Genomic DNA, 12,168 nt, shown 5'->3' on the forward strand with positions numbered 1-12,168 from the left:
CACAATCTGCTGATTCATTATCGGTCAGCGCGTGAACGCGAAAGAATACGTAGCTTCGCCAGATGATTCGAAATTCAGTTTGTCGTAAAACCGTTCTAAGAAAACCTCGACGTGTCTAGGAAGACCGGCTTCCAGAGAATTCGTCCCCGTCACGAGTCACAAGCTTTCCTGTTTATTTGCTCTACCGCCCAACTTTCGGTACTTCTTTCTACTTTACGATTGCCGCAGATTTCCCTCTGGGTCCACGAAGTCATAAAATTTTGCAAGTTCTGTTCCCACGTCACTTTCAGTTTTTTCAGCGTCGGTCGTCGTCCGCATGTATAAATAGAATTTTCATTAAATGGAAACGATTCCTATCGTATCAAAGCTACGTTTTTTAGTGGAATTTATATAAAGTTTATACTAAAGCGGCCTTTCATAAGTAAGTAATTTTGATGACGAGACAAAACAATAAATACATTATTTTACGCACCATACTAACAGGACGAGATTTTATTATAAACTTTTTAATTAAACAACATAAGATCGACATACTGATTATAATTAATCAGACAGAGATATTTGGCTATTTTATACTTGCGTGAAGTGATTCAATCGCTTCCGAAGACATAAGTTTGATTTCGAAGATCAGTCACATTCTACACATCCATCTCAGATAGATGAAGGTAGAATTCGTAATTTGCGGGATGAAGTAAGAAACTTATCAATTCAAAAGACATCCAAATTCTTGGATATTTAGAAAGCAACCACCCATTGACGTTTAGAAAAAATAGGAATAGTAACGAAGTTGGAAGCTTTTAAATAATGCAATAGCACGAATTTATATAGATAAATTGATAGGACGAAGAAGTTAATATAAATGTCGCTTTATCAGTCGTTTTTACGTTGTTGAAGAAGGCATTCGACACCTAATGTCGCGCTTTCTCGATTGGACGCAACGTGACGCAGTGCCACGTCCGAAAGTACTGGATACGTGCGTGTCCGTCCCCTAATGTATTCGCGACGCGAGGAAGTTCATCCCGGCCAGTGTATAGAAGCTGTCGTAAAGCAGTCGTTGGTCCCCTCTGGAGCACGCCGGGGACACCCGAGACACGGCGTTTCCAGTTGGGTTCACCTCGCTTCGCGTTTCTTCGCCAACCAGGGGGGAATTCGGTTCAGCGAACCGCGGACACGACGCGACTCTTACCTGTGCTCACGAGTCTCCAACTCTGTCGTGCTTCCGCGGATCCCAGTGCCATTGACACTGACGTAATAAACGCGGCCGTCAGTTACGACTGGCTGGTGTAACCGGTGAAATTGGCGCTTTCGTGTTAGATTCAACACGGCATGTAACATTTCCATTTATTTAAAGAATTTTGTTATGACTTTTCAAAGATTTATAAGTTCGTACGGCGGTGTATAAAGATTTCCAGACAGATATATTTTTTTTGCTGAAAGCTTGAAAGTGATTTTTATAATTGTGATTTTATATTATCTTCTTTTACTTATCATACCATACTATTACATAATATTTTTTTCTTTATATCTCTTTATCATTTCATATCTTTATTTTACTTATCATAGCATTATGTCCCATATTACGTAATATTCTTTTATTGCTTTTCGAATGTAAAATTAAAAATTCATTGTGCCCGAAAATATTTGCACGTCACTGTATAGTAATGTGTTTTAATGTTCAGAGATGTACAGATATCTCTGTCAAAATTTAACTTTGCAAATTTCTCTGATTGATGATTTTGTAATTCCTACCACTACTCTTGCGAATTTCTCATTTTTTATGATAAACTATATACAGTCGCGTGAACCAAACTCAAAAGCTATTGTGGTTAACTCTATAAATTAGAAGAGGCACAGAAATAATGATGTTATAAATATTATATACATATTACTGTCTTAAGAAATATGGTACAACGCATTAAAAAATAGGAGATCTATAAATAAAAAAAATTATTACATTGAAGAGATCAGAAAATTGAGCGATGACTTAACATATCTCCCCCGGCTAGTAGCTCAAGCCAATGATCCAAAAGTCTGGTACTTCTTCTATCGATCATATCAAGTAGAAAGCAGGAGAAAAAGAGAGAATCGTGGCGATATCGGAGGAAAACGTTCTGGAGAAAGTGAGACGAGAGAAAGAGAGGAGAGGACAGGCAGTCGGGACAGACAGTCGGTGAACTTGACCTGAATCTACAGGCTGGGAGAAAGAATCATCGTCGTGGGCACCGTGGAACTGGAGAAAGGAGAGAAAGAGCGGGATGGAGGAAATTACTTTCGATTTCGAACTCTTGGGATCGGTTACACTTTCTCCCTCGTGTCTGCCTCGGCGAGGTCGTCGTCGCCGCTTCCTTCCTCCTCTGCCATGGTCAGCCTGTCGTTACGTGACTCTTCCGCAGGTCAAGGCCGCACCTTCGATGACCCCGGCCTTGCGGCAAGTTTACAATCGATTGATTTTCTGGGTGACTTTCAATCGGATCGGTTCTATTTCGTCTCTCTGATTCAATTTTAATTTGACTTTCGGAAAAGAGAATCTTCGCTGAGAATGTTGATCGAGTCTTAAGGAACCCGCACACGAGAATAATATTGACAATATTGCAAAGTATTGATGATATTATCGATCGTTTTCAGCCTCAAACAAATTGAAGCTAATTGACGATATTGTTTAATCGTGTGTATGTCCCTTTAAACGGAGAGGCAAAATTTTCGATGGAACACAGGCGTAGGTTGGGAAGCTCCAGGCACTTAATTCGTTGATTTTTATATTGGCTCGTATGAGTTCACGTGGAGCTTGTATGATGTTTCATAAAGTTTGCGATGCAATGTTCTATTGTTCCCTATTGTTTTATCGAATGATATTGCGGAAAGGAAGAGCCCTGCCTTCGTAATCTCAGTAGGAAATAATAAGATGAAGACCGTACTGATAAGCGGTTCGTAATATTAATCGAAGAATTAGTGGTATAAGAATCGAGGAAGTTCGAGAATGTAGGAAAACATTTTTCATAGTAATTGAATACTAATACCGATTATTCATTGGAATTAATATTGGAATTTTTATCTAAGATCTTGATACAAAGCATTATTATCACATTATCATTTCATGGAACTGTTCGACAGGCATTGAAGAAATTCAAAATGGAAGAAAATATTTTTCGAACTAAGATAATTCAATGTAATTTTCTTTTAATATAAATTGCCTGTCTTCCGGTTGTTTATTGGAAATAATATCTGCTGTAATCTTTACAGCTTTAGCTTTATAGCTTTATTTGCCACATGATTTTCTGAAATTTACCAGAGGAACCAAATTGCGCGATAAAATAATAAATAATAAAACTAAATTAACGAGGCTAATGTAGACAAGAAAATAAATTAATCTAATGTAATTACATATAACATGTTCTTAAGCAATGTCACTAACAAGCTTATTAATGATGCAACATAAAACGAAAAAGATCTCATTATAAAGTATTATTATATAGACATTTAAGTAAATAGGTGATTAAAGCAGTTCTATTTTCTATTCTGACATTCTCCTCATCAAATTCTACAATTTTATTAGACGATATCTAATTGTGTAATAACTATCACACTCTTAGACTTAACTTTATAAATATCCTTTATGGATAGAATTGACAATTTTTAGAAATATGTCAGTCTTCTACCAAACCGACAACACTCATATACACGCAATATACAATTTTACAAGATCTAATCTCGAGTTTTATCGGCCAGTGTAAACATAACGTGGCTGCAATGTAACGATATAACCGAAACGCATGGGCAGTTAAGCAACTGTGAACGTAATCGAAACAAGTGCAAGTGGCGGCCCTTGTGTACGTCACTTTTCTCCACCGTACTCTCTGCACAGACGTAACAGCGATCGGGCATGTCGACGACCGACCTTGCGACGTTTCCACCGCTTCCCGGCTGCATTCCATCGCGACGAAACATCGTTTACTGTTATTCGATGAAATATCGATCCGACATCGCGGCAACGAACTCGAGGAAGCATGCTGCGAGCATCGCGGAAACCATCTTTCCAGCCGCCCTACAAAAGAACATTACGTTCAGAGAGTGTAATTATCCTGCATCGATTTTATTATAGATTAAGACAAATTTACACTCTTACACTTTGGACGTCCATCGCGGATGATTCATCCACCGTGAATGCGAAAGACGAAAACTGTAGAAAATAGAAAACTTTATTATACTCAGTTCAACAATTGAATTCATTTTACTATACTATTTTACTATACTAATTTTGTAAATGTTCTTTCGTTGTACATTTTGGATAAAATGTAGATGAAGACTATAGAAGAAGTAGATAATTTACATTTTGTATTTCTTATAGGAAAGCAGGTTTATTGAAGTTGTTGGTGGATCTAATATTACCAAAATTTTCTATATTTAGCTTTTGAGTTAAAAATTTGTTCTTTCACTCCTTTCAAATTTTTTACTAATATTGCTCATCGTAATATAAAATTAAAACCTTGCTTGTATTAATAATTATACTTTCTGCATTCATAAAGATTTCTCAATCGATCAGTTAGATATCTTCAAAAGGCTTCTTCCAAGACGGTATCTTGCAAGATATCTTTGAACCTAACACGTTATCTTCATTTTCAAATATGTCATATTACAATTCTACTGTTTAATAATAAAGTGACGTTAAAATCAGAAAATCGTCGAAGAAATGTACTTGTCATGTGCTTCTCCTGTTATCTTCAAATGAAAACAGTCTTTATACCCTTAAATCCAAATTTGGTCTTTAATTAAGTTTCGTTGGGTTGGTTGTTGGTCGAACGATCGAAAGTTTCACCCGAGAAAGATCAATCTTTTCCTTTCAGTAGATACCAACTTACGTGAGAATTATTGCAATATTGTTGCACAATTTATCCTTAAGGATTATATCTAATACGATATCGGTTCGATGGTTGCATTGTTGCATGGAGAAATTATTGTTCCGACCAAGTTGTTTATATTTCGCGCTGTTTCGAATGGAAATGCGCAGCAGCAGCAGTCTTCCGATCCGAAGGTTATTATACCACATCGCGGAACGTGTAAACTAGAGAAAATATGCTCTGCCTGTGCTGTGCTGGAAGGTATACGCGTTCATATCTAACCGGAAATGCCATTGACATTTGCTCCGACAACTAGAGTTCAAGGCTGCGCGTCCAATCGATACAATACGACTACGATCTCGTTCAATTCCCGTGATCTCAAAGTAAACGGTATCTTGATTGATAGAGGATGAATCGTTAAATTGGATACAATCTCGTTCGTAATGTGACATCAAGCGAGTTGATATTAGAAAATTATGGTAAGAGTTAATTTGTACGATAGAGAGGAGAGTTGCCTAATTGTACCATTTATGTCATTTATTTGCCATTAACATGTTTATAAATTAACGTTGTATGTCATAATAATTAATATTTAAGAAACTTATTATTATATAGTCAATCATCTGCCAAAATCAAATTAGTTTCTTATAGATCGTATTCTTATATCGTGTTATCTTTTATACATCTTTGTCTCGCTATAAAATTTTATTTATACCAGTTAACGACAATCTGGAAATATAGATATATATCTTGTCTTCATCTTTTACTATTCATTTATTTAATATTTTTGGCACAAGGTTTCATTTATATTCATTAGTGACAATTAAGGAAATAAATGAGTTACGGTTTAGAAGACTAATAAATTTCTCAATTACAGAAAACTTAAACGTACGTAAGCAGATATCACCATTACGGAGAGTGGCCCGAGACTATAATTAGCACGCTTATTGTTGAATAAATCGTAAATACCAGAGTTCATATTGGGAGAGATCTTCCTTAATTCCATTGAATCGTTTATTTATGCCGGGTCAAACGAACGAAGCCACGGCGTTCCCCAATCTCTATGCTGATTAAATCAATAACTCCGCTAAATTCTGAGAACTTTCTCACTTGCCAAGGCGAGGTAATTAAGTTCATCGTCGCGATCTAATAATAACCATAACTGTACTCTAGCTGTTACACCGCAAATTGCGAATAAATGAGATATAGAAAAAGGAAAAGAAAGAAGATAAAGAACTATTCGGGCAAAAAAATCTTCTAATGAAGTACAAAATTGGAAATTATTATCCGGACGTTATTTCTTTATTTTTAGTTTGCTTCAATGAGTTTACATTAAAGAGCTCCATTTACGATTTAGATGGAGAAACACAGAGGGGAAAGAGAAAGAGAGAAGGACAGAGTAGAGCTTGGAATTACTAATTCCTCCGATTATCGGATATTACTTCGGGTTCTAATGCCCGTGAGGACCTAATACGTCGTAGATAACTCATTGTAAGGCGCCCTATCGCAGAGAAACCGCGATTTAGTGCATAGAGATTAAAGTAGTGTTCGTTAATCGTACAACGTGTATCCGTTTGTACGCATTTCGAGTGCAAACTACGTGTTTAGTTTGCCTTCCACTTAACAGGGGTATGGAGTGTATAATAGAAATGTTTCCAGTTTCTGTCACTTTCCGCAGATACGAAAGCAATTTATAATGAACATAATGTTCACTGTGTAGTTAGACGATTTTTGTTTGTGAACTTTTAATAGAATGATAATTATAGCAGCGTATTTTAATATCTGGAAGCATCCAGATTTTTGCATCCACATATTTACCTGTATTTTCTCTAATTACATATTTTGTAAGATTTCAAAAAAACCTCGATTATAATCTCTCCCTCCTCCAAATAAACAAAATTCTCTATATACATGTAACTAAAAAAAGTTAAAAGAATATGTCGCTTTTCATCCAGAAACCATTATTTGCAAAAATTGGTAACCTGAAAATTACTCCAAAATTCTGAGAATAACCCGAGGAGAGCTTCCAATGATAAATACAAGGCTTTCGTAAGCCTCTCGTAATGTGGTCGCGAGAGAAGAAATTATCGTTCGAACTCTTCGCACCGACGCGACGCGACCATGTTAAAAACATAATGGACAGCGCGCAATCTGCGGAATACCAATTTTCTACAGTTCATATTTTCAAGTATTCATCACGCCGGCCCCCGGTACGGTTGTAAATCGTGAGCAATTCTTAATCCCATTCGTAACAAGATAAATGACACGCAGTTACAACGTTTGCCTCGGTAAATCTTAAGTGATTCTTAATTTCATTTGCGTGAAATAAATGCATGTCCTGCCGGCAATGTCCGCCTTCATCTTCGGCTACGAATATTTTACCCTTATTTTTTCCTTTCTTTCGTTTTCTCGCTTTATTACTTTTCGCTTTTTTTCCATTCCATTCGTATTATTCCCCCTTAACCTCTGTCAGTTTTCTCCAGGCTGAAGGGTGGCGCACGGCGAATGTCTTGTCCCCTGACATGACGGAGTTTCATGGACTTTCAGGACGCTTTTCCACGAAAGAGGGTAAATTCTGCGAGATAGTTCTCGCAAGGGGGACGAAGGAAATCAATAGCGTTGCTAGGGCTGGTCGGAGAGTATGGGACGATGATGCTTTTAAAGCCCAAGCATCCGGAGCCCTGTGTACGCAGAATGCTCTTAACACACGCTCTCGTCGGATGTCTCCTTTCAAATATTCCATTTAGGAAATGTAACTCCATAAAATCGGCCTTAATCAGCGACCTCGCGTTTCGCCGTTGAATTTTTCCGTTCCGTCGGATTACTGTCCCCCCACCCCCTCCTCCCCTCCCCTATCTGGGGATTTCGAGAATTACCGCGTTCATTTTCTTTTTATGTCTTTTTCCCCTTTTTGGGGAAAATATATGAATTCTAAAATTCTAACTGAATATATCAAAAAGGCGTATGTAGTCATGATACGTGTAATAAAACGAAATGCTCGAAATTAGTGTCGTTATGGTTGCTTTATTCGATGCTATTTAAACAAATAGTTTTATTGGTTAGTAAGGGAAATATCGCGGTACATTTACTATTTGATATTTAATATTTGAAAGAAACGAAGAAGAGAATGATTAATATTGTCCAATAGAGGTTTGAGAGATTCATACCTATATTATTAGGTTGTCCAAAAAGTTTCTTTTGTTTTATGAGGAAATAATAGACGCACAACGTTTTTTGTTTTATATTATTTTGTCGAATTACATACAGTCCGTTTTATCCTGTTGAGATAAACACCGTGACATTTTACAGACTTGGTTTCACGTTTGTGTGAAGGTACACTGTTGTAAAACACACGTTTGCGAAAGAAAGACACCTTTCGGACAACTTAATACTCTAAGACGAAAGAGAAATAAATAGATAATAAATAGTTTACGTTTACACAAAAAGTTATTTAAATTAATAAATGTATGTATATATAAATACGAATCATTCTGGTGTATTTAAATACCGTCATATACCTGATTCCATGCAGATTTGATTAGATTAGCAGACTGAAAGAAACGAGTTGAGCCCTTTACGATAGGATTTCCAACGATTTATGGTAATTAGCCACGCACAATTCCGCGCCATAATTATCATTGTAATTGGGAAATCGTCCCCACTAGTTTTTTCCGCGTGCACCCTCGATGACATCGCTCATTTTTGAAGTGTCACCAACCAAAACAACACCCTCGAAATGAAAAACGACTTTAATCTCAAGCTGAGCCGTCGATTTAAGGGGTGGCTCGTGTGTCATGTGCGCGAGGGTGAACGAAAGGGAAGGGAATCGAGACTCGAACGCGCGATGACAATAAAACTACGAGATTTTCGATAATTTACGATCCGTCGGAAAATAACTCGGCCCCCGGACCAGACACCTATTTCCTCCCTTTAGTCTTTCAAAATTTAACAAGAAATATCCCCGCTGCTATATTCTTCCCTGTGAATCTGAATCTCTGCGTACATTCTATACACGTCTTCTTTGAACTAATGAATCCCTTTAAAAACACAACTTTTCCAAACAATGAGCATTTTCTGAAATTTGTATATCGACAAATTTTCATAAACCATCCTGCACCTGCCAAACAGTTTATTCTACCAACAATAACATTCCATACGATATATTAATTACACACATCGAGTTCTCACGAAATAATTCCGTAAGCTTCCCACGTACCATTCCAACGTAACATTGTACCAAAATACGGGATCTATATCGTAACAGTGAATCAACATTGCAAGACAACAAAGCTTCCACAACTACACTCGTATCGTCCATTCAATTTCCACAAAACCATAGCTACATCAAAATCCCCGAAAATTACAAAACAGACATCAAACAAACGTCGCGTCAGCGGCGAGTTGGATCCCAGGATCGTGTTCTCTGTGCACGATTATTAGAGGCTGCTGATGTGTGCGATGCCGGAAGCTCGGTCCTTTGCAAAAATCTCGTTTCGAACAGCTGCGTGGCCGTTCCGTCGATAATTCCCGGGAAATGTTTGCCGTATTCGTTCGCGAATGCCACGTGCACTCGTGCTCAAATTCTGATTCCGACCGCGACGTTCGATCCCATTTAGCCTCACAGCTGTCTCATCAGCTCATTGATCCCGATTAATCTGCGAACGAATCGAGATCACAAAGGATCCTGGAAGCCCCTTCGCGGGGGTGGTTAGGACATGTGTGCACGAAATAAGATGACGTCAGGCTGCTGCATTCATTTCGAGAGGTCGAGGGGATGACAGGAACCTTCAGATTACCGGGGTCGTATGAACGTTCGATTCATCATTGGCAGTGATCGATGAATAGTGCTTGAATGACATTTTCATGTTTTTCCTGTGAAAATAGCGTTGGTTGGTTGCTTTTTTCGGTACTCTATTATTTGGGTTTAATAAATGTTTTAGCGTTAGTTGTGTTAGACGGTGTGTTTGCAATTTGAGGCTCTAAAGGGCAGAAAAGAGAGAATATCAAGCTTTAGCATTCCCCAAAGAATAACAATTTATGTTTCAATATATGTATAACGTGAAATATCACAACTTCACATTTTTTCATATAACAAGATAAGACATCATTTTATATTTCATTTTATTCTGCATTATTTTTAACTTTAGCGAGCTACGAAAGATTTCCCTTTCTTGCGTTGTTTTTCTTTGACGTTTTCCACTTTTCCATTGTATACGTTCATTTCTTTTAGTTATTATAAAACTAAAAAAATTTCAATTTGCTATGCGACATAGCTAGGGATAGAGTGCACACATAGGAGCACGGAAAAATGTTAAAATCAAAATTGGTTAAAATTGACATTCCCCCTTTTTCTCGTGGAACCTTCAACCGATATCGACAGTCTATGGATAAGTAAAAGGTTAAAAGGTACTTTGTACGTACAGAGATATGCGTATTTTGTGTATATTAATAGATTGACACTTTAAATCCCCATGAAAGACACAATAAAAAAATACGTATCTAGAAGGAAGTAGCATCTGTAGCAACAAAGGTAGCTTTGCTAGGAAACAATATCTTTTTGGTACCATAATATTTTCTTGGATTTATCATAATAAAAGAAAGATAGAATATAACCAAGGAAATCGACTTGTTTCTGTCGTGTAATAACAATAATCAGATTTCAACAATTCCCATTATTTCCCATTATTTCTTCACAACTGATTGCAACATCTGGGTAACTTCCCTTGTCATACAGTTGATTCAATACGATTTCGCGATTGAATGACTGTACGACTCGCGATCGTGCGGCTAGGTTTTCCCAGCAGACAATGCGTCAGATTTTAGGGGAAGACCGGGTATTCGTTACGCATTAATTGCGCGTTGTACTCATTAATTCTATCGTTCGGGATGGATTAATTCCATCTGTCTGCGTGTACCGGCCCGTGATATGTACCTTCGTTCATGCGAATTGGATGAAAGCGTTTCACATTGCAAAGATAGATTTACGTATGTTGGATTCACGTGATTTGCGTGGTTTCCATTGCAGAATCAATGGATTTGCATATTTCAGGAAATAAATTCTCTCTTTTTTTCTGATAGCTGGAGGGCTATTCGGATTTGATTGCTATACATATGTTACTGGGTTGATGGAATAAACGATGCACTTATATAGGTAGTTGTGAAGGGAAGAGGATTGCAACGATTGGTTTTTTAAAACTAATAGAGATTTCTCCTGAAATAATACAGGAGTTATTAGTAGTAATTTATATAGTAGTATTTTAAATTGATAAAAATATTAATAAATCGCAAATTTAATTTCAGTGTATTATTAGTAGGTTATGATTATTTGAGTTTATAATTTGTTAACGTAGGATAGAGACTTAGCTAACGTGTAACTGTTATCCCCCATCTTCGTCCTTCTACATTTTACGAATTTTTCACTATAAACATGTTCTATAATTTTAAGTATTATAATTACATCAACCATGTCTAATAACCATGCTTAAGAAAATGAATGTAGCTTAATTTGATGCTCCAATGTAGAATTCCTCTATCTTAATCTTTTTCATCTTTTTTAGTATATTCTACAATAGTAACAAAGCTTTCGTAGAATCTTGGAATGTAGAAATTCAACCCCATTGACTATACATACGTACTCGACTGGACAGAATGCTAAAAAATTTACTGTTTTACTTTTCAACGCCTTCTGGAGCGTAGCCCTGAACCCGACTCGTAAATTACCAGGAACGATCGTCATAGTTATCCCGAATGGTGAACGTTTGGAATTAGGTGTATTTACCTGGTCTCAAGGCTCGAGTTTAGATGCTCCACCAAGTGTAACTATTTCATTTCGACGTTTACGAGGAAATTACTCCAGGTAACGCCAGACTCCTGGTAATTTCGCGTCATTTTACAATCTTACCATAAAAGAGGAGCTCTATGGGAATCGCACGATGAGCTAACCCTCGCTTGGCCACCGGCTGATTTATCGTACCACGAGTTTGTTCGCCCTTAACTCCTTCGCCGCTGTTTGCCGTTTATCGATTCGGATTTGTTGGCGTTCGTGTCTACCGAAGGTTAGAGCAAAACCGGCGGGATGATATACGCGCGTCGTGGACAGGATCTAAAACGCCACGGTTTGAATATACGAGAGTTATTTAAATGGGGTGGCGAAAGTTAATGTTGTCGAAAACATGCAAAAAGTTTCTCAAGTAAAATGTTAATTTCGCGACGACACGTACGTGTCACAGTGAATTTATGAAGAATTTACGGTTGTCAGTTTATATTTCTACTGATATAGGTGCATTATGGTCGGTTTAACGATGTGCATCCGAATGCATATAATTTCACTTAC

This window comes from Bombus terrestris, chromosome 3 (genome assembly GCF_910591885.1).
Source record: "Bombus terrestris chromosome 3, iyBomTerr1.2, whole genome shotgun sequence".
NCBI lineage: Eukaryota > Metazoa > Arthropoda > Insecta > Hymenoptera > Apidae > Bombus > Bombus terrestris.